General features: G+C 38.0%; 1 long non-coding RNA gene across 2 annotated transcripts in view; it reads right to left on the reverse strand.

Annotated features, from left to right (window-relative positions):
• LOC123333290 overlaps positions 1-20654 on the reverse strand; it is a 193392-nt gene that overhangs the window by 75037 nt on the left and 97701 nt on the right. For both annotated transcript variants that reach the window (XR_006550565.2, XR_006550566.2), the window contains exon 2: positions 16815-16983. This is a non-coding gene — a long non-coding RNA (uncharacterized LOC123333290). The remainder of the gene's footprint in view (positions 1-16814; positions 16984-20654) is intronic.

The raw sequence follows: 20654 nt of genomic DNA on the forward strand, positions 1-20654 counted from the left end.
TACTTTGAATGTGGGGTAGTGGGAACTTATTAGCACCCATGAGTGTAAGACTAGAAGAATTGCAATGCACATTCTGGCATCATTGAACTGATGAACTGAAGCCTGAATCTATCTCCAGGCTTCTTTTATTTTATTTTATTTTATTTTATTTTTAAACTTTATATCCAGGCTTCTTGTATTAGAAAATATAACCAGATTTATTAAACCATTGATAGATAATATTTTTTCTTGGAAATGAACATATGCCTAACTGGTATAAAGCCTACTTTACAAAATAAAAATTCTTAAGCACCAATTCAGTAATCTCCACATGTTTTAACACAGTCACTAAGTAGTATCTTATTACTTTCCATTTAACTGAAGATTATTTGGAAGTTTTTTGTTTTTTTTTTTAACTTCTGGGTCCCTGGGTCTATAGCTATTTAAACCATTGATCTTTACTGGGTTTTTTGGCACCTCTTTGCCCTTTCTCTGAGCATTAAACTCTCAAAAAAATCTTTATTTCTTCTACTCAACAATCTGAAACACAAAATTATTAATATTCTATAATTGTTTCCCTCTTAAATGATGTGAATGTAATTTTATTTATTCAGTTTATTTATGACATATTTCCAAAAAAGATACAGGGCTACTTACTTTTTAAAAGATTTATACAGGAAAGTGACATCAAAAAGATGGAAGAATTGTAAGCTCTACACCCTCATTCACCCATAATATTAAACAAACAACAACTTACAAACCAAAACAGCTTTGCAAGAATTCCAGAAACAAGTTAAAAAAAGTTGCAACAAGCAAATGCCTAACCAAGAAAATGGCACACTTAAAATGGCAGGAAATTTCATGGCACTTCTGCTCACTCTTGCCCCACCTCCTGCTCATGGCAGTGTGGTATGTTGGGAGGAAGGTGACCAATTTCTGGTTGCTCCCTTGAGACAGCAAGGAAAGAGTGGAGCTTACTTGCAATATTTTGGATTGTGGGAGATGCCTGGAGTTCTGGTTTCTTTCTCACATTACTTGGAGCAGAGATGGGAATGCTGGCTTAGTTTGGGTATTATGTTGGAGGTCTCTGGAAGCAGTGGTGGGGCCTGAGAGCTGCAAGAAGACTGCAGAACTGTAGACTGAGAACTGCAAGAAGACTGCAGAACTGTAGACTCAATGGAAATTGTAAATGAATGAAGGGATATGGAAATAAATTTTACAGAAATAATTATTATAAGAGAATAGTATAAACAATTGCATACCAACAAATTGAACATTCCAGGTGAAATGGACAAGTTCTTAGAATCATAAAACCTACCAAGACTGAATTATGAAGAAATAAAACGTCTGAATACCCAAAACTAGTTAGGAGATTGAATCAGTAATCAAAAAACTTCCAAAAAAGAAATGTCCAGGCCCAGAAAACTTCACTTGTGAAGTCCACCAAACAGTTAAAGAAGAATTAACACTAATTCTCCAAACACAAACTCTTCCTAAAAACTGAAGAGGAGGGATCAATACCACACTCATTTTATGATGTCAGCATTACACTGACACCAAATCCTGACAAAGACGCTAGGAGAAAAAATTACAGACCAATATCTTTGATGAATACTGCTGCTAAAATCCTCAAGAAAATATCAGCAGACAGAATTTAACTGTACATTTTAAAGCCTTACACACTATGACCAAGTGGATTTACTCCTTGAATGCAAGAAGGGTTCATCATACAAATATTCATCAGTTGAATATACCACATTAACTGAATAAAGAAGGGAGGAACCCATGATCATTTCAATTAATGCAGAAAAAGCATTTGAGAAAATTTGACACCTTTTCATGATAGAAAGATGTAACAAACTAGGAATTAAAGTAACATGATAAATGACACATATGAAAAGCCCAGGGTTAATATCATACTTAATGGTGAAAAGCTGTGAGCTTTACCTCTAAGATCAGGAATAGGATAGGAGTGTTTACTTTCATCACTTTCATTCAACATAGTACTGGCAGTCCTAGCCAGAACAATTAGGCAAGAAAGAGAAATAAAAGGCATCAAATTGGAAAGATAGAAGTGAAATTATTTCTGTTCACAAATAATATGATTTTATATGTAAAAAAGATAATGAACATATGTGTGCACATGCACACACACACATGCTTATTAAAACTAATAATGAATTTAACAAAATCACAGGATATAAAATCAATCTGCAAAAATCAGTTGTGTTTATAAACACCAACAATAAATAATTTTTGAAAGGGAATTAAGAAAACAATTCAATTTATGATGGTATTAAAAAGAATAAAATCCTTAGAAATAAATTTAACCAAGCAGGCAAAAGACCTGTACACTAAAAACTACAAAATATTGGTAAAAAAAATTAAACACTGATAAATGGAAATATATACTCATTAATTGCAAGACATTGAAAATATATTTACATATCTACTTATGTAATATATATATATTGATATATGTATTGCATATGTATATACCCAAAAGGATCAATAAATTCAATAAAATCAATATCAAAATCCCAATGACATTTTTTCTTAAATAGAAAATTCCATCCTAAAATTCAAATAGAATCTCAAGGGGACCCAAATAGTCAAAACAAACCTGAAAATAATAAAGTTGGAGGTTTCACACTTCTGCATTTCAAAACTTACTACAAAACTATAATAATCAAAATATTGTGATACTGGCATAAACAACAACAACAAACACCCAAACTTGATTAAAAAGTAGCAAAAGAAGGTTAGAACACACGCTCATATCATACACAAAAATAAACTCAAAATGGCTTAAAGACTTAAATATAAGACATAAAACTCCTAGAAGAGAACACAAGCAAAACATTCTCTGACTAATGTTTTCTTAGGTCAGTCTCCCAAGGCAATAGAAATAAAAACAAAAATAAATAAACAGGACCTAATCAAACTTCCAAGCTTTTGTACATCAAAAGAAGCCATTTGAAAAAGACAACTTATCAAATGGGAGAAAATATTTGTAAATGATGCAAAAGACAAGAGCTTAATCTCCAAAATATACAAACAGCTCATATAACTCAACAACAACAAAAAAAAAAATCAAAAAATGAGCAGAAGACCTTAATAAACACATCTCCAAAGAAGACATACAGATGGTAAATAGGCACATTAAAAGATGCTCAACATCACTAATTACAGAAATGCAAGTCAAAAACAATAAGATACCACCTCACATCATGGAGAACAGCCATCAGGACAGCCATCTTTAAAAAGTCTACAGATAGCAAATGCTGCAGAGGGTGTGGAGAAAAGGCAACCCTCCTACATTGTTGGTAGGAATGTAAGTTGATGCAGCCACTATGGAAAACAGTGTGGAGACCCCTCAGAAAACTAAAAATAGAATTAGCATAAGATCAAGCAATCCCACTCCTGGGCATATACCCAGACAAAACTATAATTCAAAAGGACACATTACCCCTACGTTCATAGCAGCACTGTTCACAATAGCAACACGGAAACAACCTAAATGTCCATCAGGAGATGAATGGATGAAGAAAATGTGGTGTGTGTGTGTGTGTGTCTGTATCATAGAGATACACACAATGGAATACTACTCAACCATAAAAAAGAATGAAATAATGCTATTTGAAGCAACATGGATGTAACTAAAGATTATCATGGTAAGTGAAGTCAAAAAGGTACAAATATCACATAATAACACTTACATGTGGAATCTAAAATATGGCACAAGTGAAATTATCTACAAAACAGACTCACAAACATAAAGAACAGACTTGTGATTGCCAAGGGGGAAGGAGGAGGGAGAGGGAAGGACTGGGAGTTTGGAATTAGCAGATATAAACTATTATATATAGGATGGATAAATAACAAAGTACTACTGTATATCACAGGGATATATCCTGTGATAAACCATACTGAAAAAGAATTTAAAAAAAAAGAATGTCTATGTGTATGTAATTGAGTCACTTTGCTATACAGCAGAGATTGGCACAACATTGTATATCAACTATACTTCAATTTTTAAAAATGGCAAAAGACATTTGACATTTCTCCAAAGGAGATATACAAATGTGACATTTCTCCAAAGATGATATACAATTGACCAAGAAGAAAATAAAAACATGCTCAATATCGCTAATTGTTAGAAAAATATAAATCAAACTCACAATGAGATAAAACCTCGTACCCAATAGGATGGTTACTAGTAAAGAAACATAAAATTTTGGTGAGAATATAGAGAAACTGGAACTCTTGCGCACTGTTGGTAGGAATCTGAAATGGTTTGGCACTATGGAAAACAGTACAGCAGCTCCTCGAAATTAGAAAACAAAATTTCCATATGATCCAACAATCCAAACTCTTGGTGTATACCTCAAAGAATGGAGAGCAGGGTCTTGGAGAGAGAGTTGTATACTCAAGTTCATAGTAGCTTTATTCAAAATAGCCAAAAGGTTGAAGCAACTCAAGTTTTCAACAGATGAATGGATAAACAAGATGTAGTATATGCATATAATATTATTATATAATATAATATTAATATAATATAATATAATTAATATAATATAATATTATTCAACCTTAAAAAGCAAGGAAATTCTTTTTTAATTGGAGGATAATTGCTTTACAATGTTGGGTTGATTTTTTCTGTATAACGAGAATCAGTCATAACTGTCTATATATATATATCCTCCCTCTTTAGCCTCCCTCCTACCCATGCCCGATCCCACCCATCTAGGTCATCACAGAGCACCAGGCAGGGCTCCCTGTATATCTATTTTTATCTATTTTACACATTATCTCCCCACTAGTTTTCTATTTTACACATAGCAGTGTATATATGTCAGTGGTACTTCCTCAATTCATCTCACCCTCTCCTTCCCCTGCTGTATCCACAATTCTTTCTCTATGAGCAAGGAAACTCTGACACACAGTAAAATATGCATGAACTTTGAAGACATTATGATAAGTGAAATAAGGTAGTCATGAAAAAAAGTACAAATACTGTGTGAATTTATGTATATGAGGTACCTGATTGTTGCTCATTTGCTAAGTTGTGTCTGTTTGTGACCCCATGAACTGCAGTACACCAGGCTCCTCTGTATTTCACTATCTCCAGGAGATTGCTCAAATTCATGTCCATTGGGTTGGTGATGCTGTCTAGACTCGGTGATACTGTCTAAGCATCTCATCCTCTGTTGCCCCCTTCTCCTTTTGCCTTCAATCTTTCCCAACATTGGGGTCTTTTCCATTGAGTCAGCTCTTTGCCTCAGATGGCCAAAATACTGAAGCTTCAGCTTCAGCAACAGTCCTTCTGATGAATTATTCAGGACTGATTTCCTTTAGGATTGACTGGTAGGTCTCCTTGCTGTCCAAGGGACTCTCAAGAGTCTCCTCCAGCACCAAAATTTAAAATCATCAATTCTTTGGCCATCAGCCTTCTTTATGGTCCAACTTTCACATTCATACATGACTTCTGGAAAAACTATAGATAGCTTTGACCATACAGGCCTTTGTTGCCTTTTGTCTCTGCCTTTTCTAATACTCTGTCTAGGTTTGTCATAGCTTTCATGGGCTTCAACATTAAACAACAACAACAAAACCCAAAAACTAAGATCTTGGCATCCAGTCACTTCATGTCAAATAGAAGGGGGAAAAGTGGAAGCAGTGAATGAGGTACCTAGAGTAGTCAAAATCATAGGGACAGAAAGTAGAACAGTGGTTACTAGAGACTGAGGAAGGAATTCATTTTTTATGGGTACACAGTTTTAGTTTTTTAAGATGAAACAAATCCTTTAGATTTGTTGCACAATGATGTGAATATCCTTAACAAAACTGAACTGTATGCTTAAAATGGCTAAGGTGGTAAATTTTATGTACTTATATATTTCATTACAATTTAAAGAAAATGTAAGACTTATAAAAAAAATCTTAGTGAAATAGACAAAGCTACTGACAACCAGAAACAAACAAAAAAGAAAATTAAAATACTCCAGCACAGTAGGTTAACACAGCTCCAGTGTTTAATCACTATGATAGTTTCCTGTCATCCAGGACCAAAAAGCAAATAACATGGTAGGTTTCATAACTCTTGATGAAAGGGGAGAAAAAATTAGTTCTCTGAAAGAGGTATGGTTTTTATGGTATAACATCCTGATTCTTATTCCTTTGTAGATAACCTGATACTTTGTTCATTTTGTTTGTTTGTTTGTTTTGTTTTCACTATTCACTGAAAACTTTTATGAGTTTGTCTTTGACATGGAAAATTTTACTGTGATGTGTCATCTGCCCAGCTTCCAGTGGACACTCTCAAACTGAAGATTTCTGTCTAGGTGGGAATATTCTATTATTTTTTTTTGATTATTTCCTCTCAATTCTTTTTCTCTTCTTCTTAACCCCTGCTATTCTGCTACATGCATCATACTGATACTGAAATTTATGGACTTATTTTCCATGTCTCTATCTTTCTCTCATATATTATCTTTACTCTCTTGCTTGATAATCTGGAAGAATTCCTTAATAATTTTCAATATTCCCACTTTCTAATTGGTTCTTTAATCATCTCGTTCTTCTGCTGACAATTTATACATTATTTATCTTCATGACAATTTTTGTATTTATATTTATAGTATCCCCAATTGGCTCTTTGTAATTGTAGGGTCTTCTTGTTTTGTGGGTATAATATCTTCTCTGAAGATATTAATCTTGGCATTTTAAAATATATTTATGCACTCTATTAACTCTCAGGTATTGACTTTTAAGTTTATTTGGTGAATCTCTTTCAAGGTGTTACTTTCCTTATGTGGTTAATGATTTTTAGTTGTGTGTATTCATCTTTGTGACTGAGACTCCCTACTATCCTCTCTGTGGCTACTACTTCTGTTAATTGCATCTTGATTATGGCAGTTAAGGGCAAAGCTCTTAAACTCCATGTTCTCATGTCTTACCTAGTTTGGGCATTAGCTTTCCTAGCAAAATGACATTGTAATAGCTTAAGTAAGTCAAGTTCTACAGACAGACTTCAAGGTACAGTACCTATTAGAGGCCAACTTTGTTGGAGAATATTCATGCTTCTGGAATTTCTGTGTAAATTAATGCCTAAATTATACGCCTCTTGCTTTTAAAAGAATTCAATCTTATCTAGATCAACTTTAAATAAGCCTTGATTAATTATTTAAGGAAACTCACAAGGTGGGAAATTAAGAATGCATTCACTGAAGAGGATAACGTTTTCTGTTAAATGTGGTAGTTCTGTACTTCGTGAAATGTCAAGGGATAAAGGAATTTGGGTTAGCTTTTGGTGGAGGTGGTTTTATCCTACTTGTTACTCTGATGGTGAGGAAACCCACAAGCAGAGTAAGACCTGCTATTTTATTTCATTTTACAATTTATTTTTTTTAAGTTTACATATTTATTTATTTTTGGCTGTACTTGGTTTTCATTGCTGCACGCAGGCTTTCTCTAGCTGCGGAGAGCAGAGGCTACTCTTTGCTGCGGTGCTTGAGCTTCTCATTGTGGTGGTTTCTCATGTGGCAGAGCACAGGCTCTAGGCACTCAGGCTTCAGTAGCTGCAGCACATGGGCCCTAGAACTTGGGTTCAGTTACTCTGTGGCATGAGGGATCTTCCCCATCCAGGGAGTGAGCCCATGTCCCCTGCATTGGCAGGTGGATTCTTAACCACTGGACCACCAGAGAAGTCCAGACCTGCTATTTTAAAATTTCAAAGTATTTTTCTTTTTCTTTGCAGGCAAAGATTTGTTTTAACTTTGTACTTCTGTTTTTTTGTTGTTGTTGTTGTTTTTGTTTTTGAGGGATTGGATTGGGGGGGTACTTTTAATAAGACTGTAGGTTATGAAAAGGTAAAGTTGATATTCCAGAGGAGGCAGGGTTTCTGATCTGTATAAAAATGCAAAAGGTCATTTCTTTGTGAGTAGAGTTGATTCCCATCTACTGTGTCCTTTAGGAAGATTGTGCTTAGTCTCTCACAAAGAGACAGGTCCAACTGTTTGCAACCCCATGGATGGCAGCCCATCATGCTCCTCTGTCCATGGAATTCTCCAGGCAAGAATACTGGAGTGGGTTGACATGCCTTCCTCCAGGGGACCTTCCCAACCCAGGGATCAAACTCACACAATGAAGACAGATTCTTTGCCATCTAAGTCACCTTGGAAGCCCTTAGGAAGATTGTTCCTGCTGCTGCTGCTGCTAAGTTGCTTCAGTCGTGTCTGACTCTGTGCGACCCCATAGATGGCAGCCCACCAGGCTCCCCCGTCCCTGGAATTCTCCAGGCAAGAACACTGGAGTGGGTTGCCATTTCCTTCTCCAATGCATGAAAATGAAAAGTGAAAGTGAAGTCGCTCAATCATGTCTGACTCCTAGCGACCCCATGGACTGAAGCCCACCCGGCTCCTCTGTCCATGGGATTTTCCAGGCAAGCGTACTGGAGTGGGGTGCCATTGGAATATTGGTACATACTAAATAGAAATTTAGACTCTACAAGCTCTGAAATTTAATTTTTGTTCTTGGAAATGTTTGTGTGTCTTGCATAACCAAAACAAGGTGTGAAATCTTATCTTTACCTCTTGATTATGAAGGAACCCTAAAGAGCACTGGACTGCCAAAAGAGCAAGAACTGCCAAAACTTAACTCAAGCTATTTTCTGGTGTGTTTTTAAGACATATTCTAATGTTGTCATGATATCCAAATCAGCCACAGCAGGATGGACCCCCATCCAAAATGTGGTTTGTCTGTCAAGATTGATGTTGTCACAAGAACACTAAAAGGGTATGAAGAGATTTATTATTACATATTTGCAGGCTTTCTGGGGTAAGCAGGGCAGGCATCCCAGGCAGGCCCAAAATGGCTCAAGAGAGCAAGAAAATGAGACTGACTTTGAGCAGTTACTGTGGTTAGGGGATGGATCTGGGGTGAGGCTGTCCCTGCACAGGCAAAGGCTCTCATCTCACCTACCATCCTGAAGGACGGAGCAGCTGGACTTGCTCCATCTTTTCCCCAGATGTGGGACGTGAGAAGAATGAAGAATGTGGCTTAAGACTATGTACTGCAAATATCAGTAGAATCAGGCTACTTATTATACATTCTAAACTATAGATAGCTTTTGTGGGACCTTTAGGGCCAACTCCTTTGAATAAAAATAAGTTTTCCTTATAAAAATAGGTGTTTGGGGACTTCCCTGATGGTCCAGTGGCTAAGACTCTGCACTCCCAATGCAGATGGCCAGTGGAAATTTGCTGTATGATGCAGGGAGCTCAAACTCGGTGATTTGTGACAACTTAGAGCAATGGGATGGAGTAGGAGATGGGAGAGAGGTTCAAGATAGAGGTGATATATATATATATATATATATATATATATATATATATATACACACACACACACACACACACATACACATACCTATGGCTGATTCATGTTGATGTATGGTAGAAATTAGCACAATAGTGTAAAGCAATATCCTCCAATTATTTTTTAAAAAAGAAAAAAAAATTTAGAAAGGTAGGTTGTTTCAAGATGTTAACCTTGCCCAGGAAAACATTATTTCAAGATGGGCCTTAAACTGTGCTCTAAAATAAAGTTTCTTTTCTGGAGCTTCAAGGAGTTTGGAAACTTGAATTATAGAAGGGGAGATGCCCAAGGGTAAGAGCAGGGAGCCTTCACAACTTCAGGGCAGGCCACGGACTAGTGAGAGAGTGTCTGGTAGGGGGCCTGTGGAAGGGCATTTTCATGTGTTTCAAATGGTCTATGCCACAATCCTCTGCACAACACTCCAGTTTTTAATAAGGTCTTGTTAAATAGGCAGCCTGGTCCCAGCTACCATGTTGGAAATGTAGGGACTGGCCTGCACATCTGTGCCTATACCTGAAGCAAAGCAGTATAGAGAGAACTATGGCAGAAGAAGACCCATCTCAAGGCAGTGAGAGGGGCCTATAGAAAAGCTAAACAGAGGTCAGGACCGGATGACCAGCTAAAGTGACATAGCTGGGGTACACTGGTGGGACAGGTAAGCAGGAGAGAGTGTTCTCAGAGACCTGAGAGAAAGAATCGAATTTTTACAGGCAAATGGAATGGAACTTCAGACTGTTGAAAGTTGGGCATTAAAGGGAAATGAAATGTGAGATTTTTGGATTTTGTAAACATCAGATAAGAAGTGACATGAAGATAAACTCAAATTTTTCTTGTTTTTAATAGCTTCAAAAAAATTTTAATAAACATATTAGATATTTTCACAAAGAAATTCACACAGTGCCATTATAACAGATCCATCATATTCAGGATTCTCTGTATCTTCTTCACAAATGAAATAAACTTACCCCAGGAACACAATGATTAAGAGGCCATGGCTGAGGACAGCAATGAACTATAGTGGGAAGGTGACTAGGCTGTATAGTGGGAAATATTTAGAAACGCTACACAAAATTTATATTAATCAAAAGGTATAGAGATCAATGGAATGAAATAGAAAACCCAGAAATAACCCCACACAAGAACAGTCAACTGATTTTTGATAAAGATGCAAGAAACGATTTTTGAAAAGGTAGTCTTCTCAACCAGTGATACTGTGGCAATTGAATATACATGGAAAAAGTTTATTTTGACCTATGCCTCATACATATGCAAAAATTAACTTGAAATTAATTATAGACCTTAATGCAAAACATAGACTATACAACTTTTAGATGATAACATAGGAGTAATCGTGGTGATCCAAGGTTTAAACTTGATACCAAAAGCGTGATCCCTATTAGACAACATCAAAATGAAAAACTTTTGCCATGTGAAAGGGCCTGTTAGGACAAAAGTACTAGCTAGAGCATGGAGGAAAATATTTGCAAGCCATATATCTGACAAAGGATTCATATCTTAAGATATAAAGAACACTCAAAAATCTACAGTGAAACAAAGAAACAAACAAAAAGATAATTCAATTCAAAAATGGGCCAAAGACATTAAGAGACATTTCACTAAGGATATATGAATGGAAAATATGTATATGAAAAGATATTTGATGTTACTTGTGATTTATGGAGGAAGTGAGTCTTAAGCCTGACTCAGATAATAGGATTCTAGATATTAATAGGTAGGAGTATAAGACATAAGCTCAAAATTTCCAGTGGATCTGAACAACACTGATCTATTATTTATTCCTCAAGTTTAACTTTTTCTGCAGAAATATAGCACTATGTTTCATATGTGCTAAATATACTAGACATACATATAGTTATATACATATGGTTATATATATAATTATATTTTCAAATATTTAGGATATTTGAACATGAAGTAGTTCATGTTATTTAAGAATTATTTATTTAGAAAATTTTAGGTGTGGTAATATTTTTTTTAAAGTCCCTGTCTTTTAGACATAAATACTGAGGTTTTTGTTAATAAATTATTATGTCTTAGATTTGCTTACAAATAACCCAGTGAGGGATGGGAAAAAGTAAGTGGGAAAATGGATAAAGCAAGATTGACGAAAAATTGAAAGTGGTTGAAGCTGGGTGATAGGTATATATTGGCTCATTAAAGTGAAAGTGAAGTCACTCAGTCGTGCCTGACCCTTTGCGACCCCATGGACTGTAGCCTACCAGGCTTCTCCATCCATGGGATTTTCCAGGCAAGAGTACTGGAGTGGGTTGCCATTTCCTTCTCCAGGGGATCTTCCTGACCCAGGGATTGAACCCAGGTCTCCCTCATTGCAGGCAGACGTTTTACCGTCTGAGCCACCAGGGAAGTTCCCATTATAACATTCTACTTTCTTCAACTTTAAAATTTTTCATAATAAATATTAAAGTAAACTAAAATATATTTACCTATGTGTTTCTATGGGAATAGGAAAACAAAATCTGAAAAGATACATGTCAAACTATTAACCATGGTATCTCTGGAGTGTAGAGTTGTAGTAGAAGGAAGGTAAATTTGTATTTTTTTACTTTAAAAACTTTGAGATTTTTACAATGAACATACATATTATTTTTAATTAGAAAGAAACAACAAAAATTTGAAATTTATAAGATTTATTTTTCTATACATCAGTGTCTCTTTTGCTGTCTTGTACACAGGGTTATTGTTACCATCTTTCTAAATTCCATATATATGCGTTAGTATACTGTATTGGTGTTTTTCTTTCTGGCTTTCTTCACTCTGTATAATAGGCTCCAGTTTCATCCACCTCATTAGAACTGATTCAAATGTATTCTTTTTAATGGCTGAATAATACTCCATTGTGTATATGTACCATAGCTTTCTTATCCATTCATCTGCTGATGGACATCTAGGTTGCTTCCATGTCCTGGCTATTATAAACAGTGCTGCGATGAACATTGGGGTACACGTGTCTCTTTCCCTTCTGGTTTCCTCAGTGTGTATGCCCAGCAGTGGGATTGCTGGATCATAAGGCAGGCCTATTTCCAGTTTTTTAAGGAATCTCCACACTGTTCTCCATAGTGGCTGTACTAGTTTGCATTCCCACCAACAGTGTAAGAGGGTTCCCTTTTCTCCACACCCTCTCCAGCATTTATTACTTGTAGACTTTTGGATCGCAGCCATTCTGACTGGTATGAAATGGTACCTCATAGTGGTTTTGATTTGCATTTCTCTGATAATGAGTGATGTTGAGCATCTTTTCATGTGTTTGTTAGCCATCTGGATGTCTTCTTTGGAGAAATGTCTATTTAGTTCTTTGGCCCATTTTTTGATTGGGTCATTTATTTTTCTGGAGTTGAGCTGTACGAATTGCTTGTATATTCTCGAGATTAGTTGTTTGTCAGTTGCTTCATTTGCTATTATCTTCTCCCATTCTGAAGGCTGCCTTTTCACCTTGCTAATAGTTTCCTTTGATGGAAGATTTGGGAGAATGGCATTGAAACATGTAAAATATCATGTATGAAACAAGTTGCCAGTCCAAGTTCGATGCACTATACTGGATGCTTGGGGCTGGTGCACTGGGACGACCCAGAGGGATGGAATGGGGAGGGAGGAGGGAGGAGGGTTCAGGATGGGGAACACATGTATACCTGTGGCGGATTCATTTTGATATTTGGCAAAACTAATACAGTTATGTAAAGTTTAAAAATAAAATTAAATTAAAAAGAAAAAAAATAAGATTTATTTTTATAATTAACCCTTTTATTATCTATTTACTTTTCTGCACTGGGTCTTAGTTGCATCACATGGGATCTTAGGTTGCAGCATGTGAGATCTAGTTCCCTAGCCAAGGATCCAACCTAGGTCACCTGGATTGGAAGCAGAGTCTTAGCCACTGGTCCACAAGGAAATCCCCTATAATTAATCCTTTCAATTAGTTGATTATACTTTATAGAAACAAGTGCAATTGTGCAGTAGTTTGAACATTCTTTGGCATTGCCTTTCTTTGGGATTGGAATGAAAACTGACCTTTTCCAGTTCTGGGGCCACTTCTGAGATTTCCAAATTTGCTGGCATATTGAAGGCCGCACTTTCACAACATCATTTTTTAAGATTTTAAATAGCTCAGCTGGAATTCCATCACCTCCACTAGCTTTGTTTGTAGTGATGCTTCCTAAGGCCCACTTGACTTCACACTCCAGGATGTCTGGCTCTACATGAGTGATCACACCATTGTGATTATCTGGATCAGTAAGATCTTTTGTGTATAATTCTTCTGTGTATTCTTGCCACCTCTTCTTAATATCTTCTGCCTCTGTTAGGTCCATACTGTTTCTGTCCTTTATTGCGCCCATCTTTGCATGAAATGTTCCCTTGATATCTCCAATTTTCTTGAAGAGCTCTCTAGTCTTTCCCATTCTATTGTTTTCCTCTATTTCTTGGCATTGTTCACTTAGGAATGCTTTCTTATCTCTCCTTGCTATTCTTGGGAACTCTGCATTCAGATGGATATGTTTTTCCTTTTCTCCTTTGCTTTTTGCTTCTCTTCTTTTCTCAGCTATTTGTAAGGCCTCCTCAGACAACCATTTTGCCTTTTTGCATTTCTTTTTCTTGGGGATGGTTTTGATCACCACCTCCTGTACAATGTTACAAACTTTCGTCCATAGTTCTTCAGGCACCCTCTCTATCAGATTGAATCCCTTGAATCTATTTGTCATCCCCACTGTAAAATCATAAGGAATTTGATTTAGGTCATAACTGAATGGTCTAGTGGTTTTCCCTACTCTCTTCAATTTGTGTGAATTTTGCAATAACGAGTTCATGATCTGAACCACAGTCAGCTTCTGGTCTTGTTTTTGCTGACTGTATAGAGCTTCTCCATCTTTGGCTGCAAAGAATATAATCAATCTGATTTTCATATTAACCATCAGGTCATGTCCCTGTGTAGAGCCACCTCTTGTGTTGTTGGAAGAGAGTGTTTGCTATGATCAGTGCATTCTCTTAGCAAAATTCTGTTAGCCTTTGCCCAGCTTCATTTTGTACTCCAAAACCAAACTTGCCTGGTACACCACCCTTGAGGCAGAAAGTGAAGAAGAACTAAAGACCCTCTTGATGAAGGTGTAAGAGGAGAGTGCAAAAGTTGGCTTAAAACTCAACATTCAAAAAACAAAGATCATTGCATCTGGTCCCATCACTTCATGGCAAGTAGATGGGGAAACAATGGAAACAGTGACAGATTTTATTTTCCTGGGCTCCAAAATCACTGCAGATGGTGACTGCAGCCATGAAATTAAAAGACACTTGCTCCTTGGAAGAAAAGCTATGACAAACCTAGACAGCGTATTAAAAAGCAGAGACATTACTTTGCCAACAAAGGTTCATACAGTCAAAGCTGTGGTTTTTCCATAGGGATGTGAGAGTTGGACCATAAATAAGGATAAATGATAAAAATTGATGCTTTTGAACTGTGGTGTTGGAGAAGACTCTTGAGAGTCCCTTGGACTTCAAGTAGATCAAATCAGTCAATCCTAAAGGAAATCAATTCTGAGTGTTCTTTGGAAGAACTGATGCTGAAGCTGAAGCTCCGATATTTTGGCCACCTGATGTGAAGAGCCAACTCATTAGAAAAGACCATGATGCTGGGAAAGATTGAGGACAGGAGGAGAAGGGGATGACAGAGGATGAGATGGTTGTGTGGCATTATCGACTCGATGGACATGAGCAAGCTCTGGGAAATTGTAAAGAACAGGGAAGCCTGGCGTGCTGTAGTCCATGGGGTCACAAAGAGTCAGACATGACTGAGAGACTGATCAGCAACATTATAGAAAGTTTTCCAATGTGTAAAACTTTAAGGAATCTCAAATATTGCTTAAAATGTCTAGAAGAAAAATAATATAAAATGTATTTTGAAGCTAAACTTGAGGAATTTCTTGTCCATACCTCAATCCAGATATTATGGCTTTTTAAATTAAATAAAATGATCCAATTGCGCTCGTTCATCCAGTAGATTTACATTTACTACTTTGAGGAATATGAATAGTGTTAGACAAATTATCCATTGGAAATATTAAGCAATGATCCAGAAGAATGAATTTACTTCAGGCTCAGTTCTTGAAGTTTGAATCTTTGATAATATACCTAATTCTATTTGTAACCACTAGGGCTCAGTATCTTCTTTAAAATGTGAAGTTAATGTGTTTTAGAAATCAAAAAGATCACAAAACCTATTCTAAGTTGGTGCTGAGCTGAAAAGAAACTGTGTCAGTGATAGTCTCTGGTCTTCTTTAAAACAAAAGTCCAAGGAAATCTGTGAAAGATGGGGGTGGGTCCTTATTAAGACACTTTTATTGTCCTTTCTCCTGAAATGGTTCAGAAGAATGTTGTTTGTGAATTAAAAAGAAAACAAGATTGCCCCTAGTGACGGATTTATATTTTTAGTCATTGTTAGAACCTCTTCTTCTAGAATGGTTTCCTATATTGTGATGGTTGAATTCATTGAGACAAGCTGAGCAGAAGTGAGCCTCTGCTGTGTAACAGTAGGTAAACTGAGGCAGGTGGTTTGGGGCTCTTCATTTGAATGGCTGACATCCTCTGTTTTCTTATTGATGGACAACCTTTCACCACAGAACTTATATTTTTAGATTTGCAAGGAATTTCAAGGTGAACACCGCTATTGGAGTATGCTTTGGGGGATGTTCAGATAGTTCTCTTGCCCAGTGGAAACCTTTTGGTTCTCACAGTGAATCTCTTATGTTAGCAGGCTGAAAGGCTGGTCACATTCATCAGTAATGCTGACAACCTGGTCCTATAAATGCCTCCTTTACCTGAAGCAGTTTCCCCTCTCTTTAGGGAGAAGTATTCATGTTCCTCTTCTCTTACTCCCGGAAGGGAGTGTCCACAAACACTTCTCTGTGACAAGGAGGTGCTAGAGAGGGAGCATCCCCCCCATCTTCCTCTGACCTCTTCTCGCCATGGGAAGAGTTTGGCTTATCAGACTGCGATTATCAGGTCACACTCTCCACTGAGTGGACCTGGTGTGCCAAGAGCCACTGCACATGTGATGTGTGAGAACCCTGTTCTCAGGGCACAGGGTTGCTCCTCTAGTCTCTCTGGGTCAGTACAGCCCAAGGGAGCTGCCCTTGTCAGGGCTGCCAGATGTCCACTCTACCTTTCAGCCTGGACAAGTGGGAGTATGCTCTGCAGTTCTGCTGTCTTCCATAGGGATGGGTGGTGAGGGAGCCCTAGTCTCTAAGGTGGACATGATCAGAAAGTCCTAGAAATATATCACCCCCTCTAGCAACACATCTTTTCTCATTTATCAGCCAGGATCCTGGGGAATAAAATTGGAGTGGATGGCGAGTAAGAATGCACAAAATCTCATCACAAACTTCCCCCAAAGCCCTTTATACAGAAAATGAAAACATATTCTAGCTACTTACATTGCCTTCACATATGGAAACAGATCCACTCTGCAGAATTGCTCTCTGCCCAGTTCTGGGTTACGCATGCAGATTCATATGTGAAACCATAAGGGCTTTCCACTAGCAGAACGAGTGTTTGTCTTTCTCTGGATGGTGTGAGTAAACAAGCACAACTTCTTTAGTTTTCCTTCAAAAAGAGAAGAATAAACATTGATATTTGTGTAGTTCTAAGATGTTGAAGAATAATTGCATGAGACAAGATTTTCAAGGGAAGATTTCTGTTTCTTTTTAATTTTATCCTTTCATCTCCTGGACAGGATAACAATCTCTGTCTGCAACAGAGAGGCTTATAGTTAGAGTGCCAGATGTAGTAAAAAATAAGACAAACAAAACAAGATGCCTAGGTAAATTTGAATTTTATATTTAAATAATTTTCAATGTAAGTATGCCCCATGCAATATTTAGGCGGACATACTTAAAACAAAAATTATTTGTGCATATCTGAAATTCCTACTTAATGGAGTACCCTGTATTTTATTTGTAAGACTGTATATGGGCAACCTTATCTAGTAGAAGACATTCACCATCAGTTCAGTTCAGTTCAGTCGCTCAGTCGTGTCCGACTCTTTGCAACCCCATGAATCACAGCACGCCAGGCCTCCCTGTCCATCACCAACTCCCAGAGTTGACTCAAACTCATGTCGCTAGTAAAGTAATGCTCAAAATTCTCCAAGCCAGGCTTCAGCAATATGTGAACCATGCACTTCCAGATGTTCAAGCTGGTTTTAGAAAAGGCAGAGGAACCAGAGATCAAATTGCCAACATCCGCTGGATCATGGGAAAAGCAAGAGAGTTCCAGAAAAACATCTATTTCTGCTTTATTGACTATGCCGAAGCCTTTGACTGTGTGGATCACAATAAACTTTGGAAAATTCTGAAAGAGATGAGAATACCAGACCACCTGACATTCACCATAGTAGCCCAAAATTTTTTGAAAGCCTAGATATTATTTATTAAATAGCATTTTCTTTATTATCAAACAGTAATATTCTTTTCTTCTTTTTTTCTTTCCTTTAACAAATACTTAGTAAGCATCTATTACATGTCAGATACTGTTTTATGTGCTAGAGTAAGATAATAAGCAAGTCAAAAAATAAATAAACATAATTTCCAAACAATGATGAAGAATATAAAACAGGTGACATGATAAAGAATGTCTAGGTTGAAGTCCTACCTGAAGAGCTAGTATTTCATCTGAGTCCTCAGGAACAAGAGAGAGGCAGAAGATTTCATAGGATAAGTTGCAGGCAGAAGGAACCATAAAAGCCCTAAGATGGTGTATCAGTTTCCTACATGCGAAGTTGCTCAGTTGTGTCCGACTATGTAACCCTATGCACCATAGCCTGCCAGGCTTCTCTGTCCATGGGATTCTGCAGGCAAGAATACTGGGGTGGGTTGCCATGCCTTCCTCCAGAGGAACTTCCCTACCCAGGGATCAAACCCAAGTCTTCTGCATTGGCAAGTGGATTCTTTACCAGCTGTTGTAAAAAACTATCACACACTTGGTGATTTGAAACAACAGAAATTCATTCTCTCCCAGTTCCAGAGGCTAGAAGTCTGAAAACAAGGTGTGTGCAGAGCCATGCTTTCTCTGGAGGTGCTGGGGACAATCTATTCGTTGCCTCTCCCAGCTTCTGGTGGCTGCCAGATTTTCTTGGTTCATGTCTGAATCTCTCTAATCTTCAAGACTAGCATCTTCAAATATTCTCCTCGGTGTCTGTCTGATGAATCTCCCTCTTAGAAGGACATCATGATGGGACTTAGAGCCCACTAGATAATCCAGGGTAATCATCAACCTCTCCATCTCAAGGCACAATCCTATCTGCAAAAAAATTACATCTTTTTTTTCCATATAAGGTAACATTACTTTATAGAGATGGGGATATCAGACCACCTGACCTGCCTCCTGAGAAATCTGTATGCAGGTCAGGAAGCAACAGTTAGAACTGGACATGGAACAACAGACTGGTTCCAAATCGGGAAAGGAGCACATCAAGGCTATATATTGTCACCCTGCTTATTTAACTTATAGGCAGAGTACATACATCATGTGAAATGCCAGGTTGGATGAAGCACAAGTTGGAATCAAGATTGTCAGGAGAAATATCAATAATCTCAGATATGCAGATGACACCATCCTTATGGCAGAAAGCGAAGAAGAATTAAAGAGCCACTTGATTAGAGTGAAGAAGGAGAGTGGAAAAGTTGGCTTAAAGGTCAACATTCAGAAAACTAAGATCATGGCATCTGGCCCCATCACTTCATGGCAAATAGATGGGGAAACAGTGGAAACAAGTGACAGACTTTATTTTGAGGGGCTCCAAAATCCCTGCAGATGGCGACTGCAGCCATGAAATTAAAAAATGTTTGCTCCTTGGAAGAAAAACTGTGACCAACCTAGACAGCATATTCAAAAGCAGAGACATTACCTTGCCAACAAAGGTCCATCTAGTTAAGGCTATGGTTTTTCCTGTAGTCGTGTATGGATGTGAGAGTTGGACTATAAAGAAAGCTGAGTGCTGAAGCACTGATGCTTTTGAATTGTGGTGTTGGAGAAGACTCTTGAGAGTCCCTGGGACTGCAAGGAGGTCCAATCAGTCCATCCTAAAGGAGATCAGTCCTGAATATTCATTGGAAGGACTGATGCTGAAGCTTAAACTCCAAACTTGGGCCACCTGAGGTGAAGAACTGACTCATTTGAAAAGACCCTAATGCTGGGGAAGATTGAAGGCAGGAGGAGAAGGGGACGACAGAGGATAAGATGGTTGGATGACATGACCAACTCAATGGACGTGAGTTTGAGTAAGCTCCGGGAGTTGGTGCTGAACAGAAGCCTGGCGTACTGCATTCCATGGGGTCGCAAAAAGTCGGACACGACTGAGTGACTGAACTGAACTGAACGGAAGGTAACCTTCAGAGGTGTCAGTGATTAGGACGTGCCATTTGGCAGGGAGTGTTTTCAGCCTTCTAATGGCTGTGGTGACAGCACAGAGAGAGGAGTGGGGACCACTCGGGCTGATGGCTAGTCAGGGCCTGGGCTGGGTCAAGATAAGGGATTCAGGTTTTAAGTTCAATGTCAATGGGTAGTCAGTGAAAGATTTTAAACAGGAAATAGGGAGTGACAAGGTTTACATTTTTATATGATACTATACATGTTTCAGTGCCATTCTCCCAAATCATCCCACCCTCTCCCTCTCCCACAGAGTCCAAATTTTTAAAAGCATTTCTGTGGTCCCTTTTTTTGGAGGCTAGACATTAAAAGGGCCACAAATGAAGGGAGAAGGAATTGTTAGAGCCGTGGATCCTGACAGAGAACAGCAGGCTGAGGCATCGGTAGCTTGAATTTAGAAGGTCATGAGAGAGAGGGGACAAGGTCAAACAGAGGGGATAGATTTTGGAGAATGAGCCATAAGGACTTATTAATGGCTTAGCAGCTGCTGCTAAGTCGCGTCAATCGTATCTGACTCTGTGCAACACCATAGATGGAAGCCCACCAGGCTCCCCTGTCCCTGGGATTCTCCAGGCAAGAACACTGGAGTGGGTTGCCATTTCCTTCTCCAGTGCATGAAAGTGAAGTCGCTCAGTCACGTCTGACCCTTCACAACTCCATGGACTGTAGCCTACCAGGCTCCTCCGTCCATGGGATTTCCCAGGCAAAAGTACTGGAGTGGGTTGCCATTGCCTTCTCCGATTAATGGCTTAGATAAGGAAGTAAAGATGGACTTCCCTGGTGGTTCAGTGGTCAAGACTCCTCACTTCCAATGTAGGGGACATGGGTTCCATCCCTGGTCAGGGACC

The sequence above is a fragment of the Bubalus bubalis genome, chromosome 4 (genome assembly GCF_019923935.1).
Source record: "Bubalus bubalis isolate 160015118507 breed Murrah chromosome 4, NDDB_SH_1, whole genome shotgun sequence".
Lineage (NCBI taxonomy): Eukaryota > Metazoa > Chordata > Mammalia > Artiodactyla > Bovidae > Bubalus > Bubalus bubalis.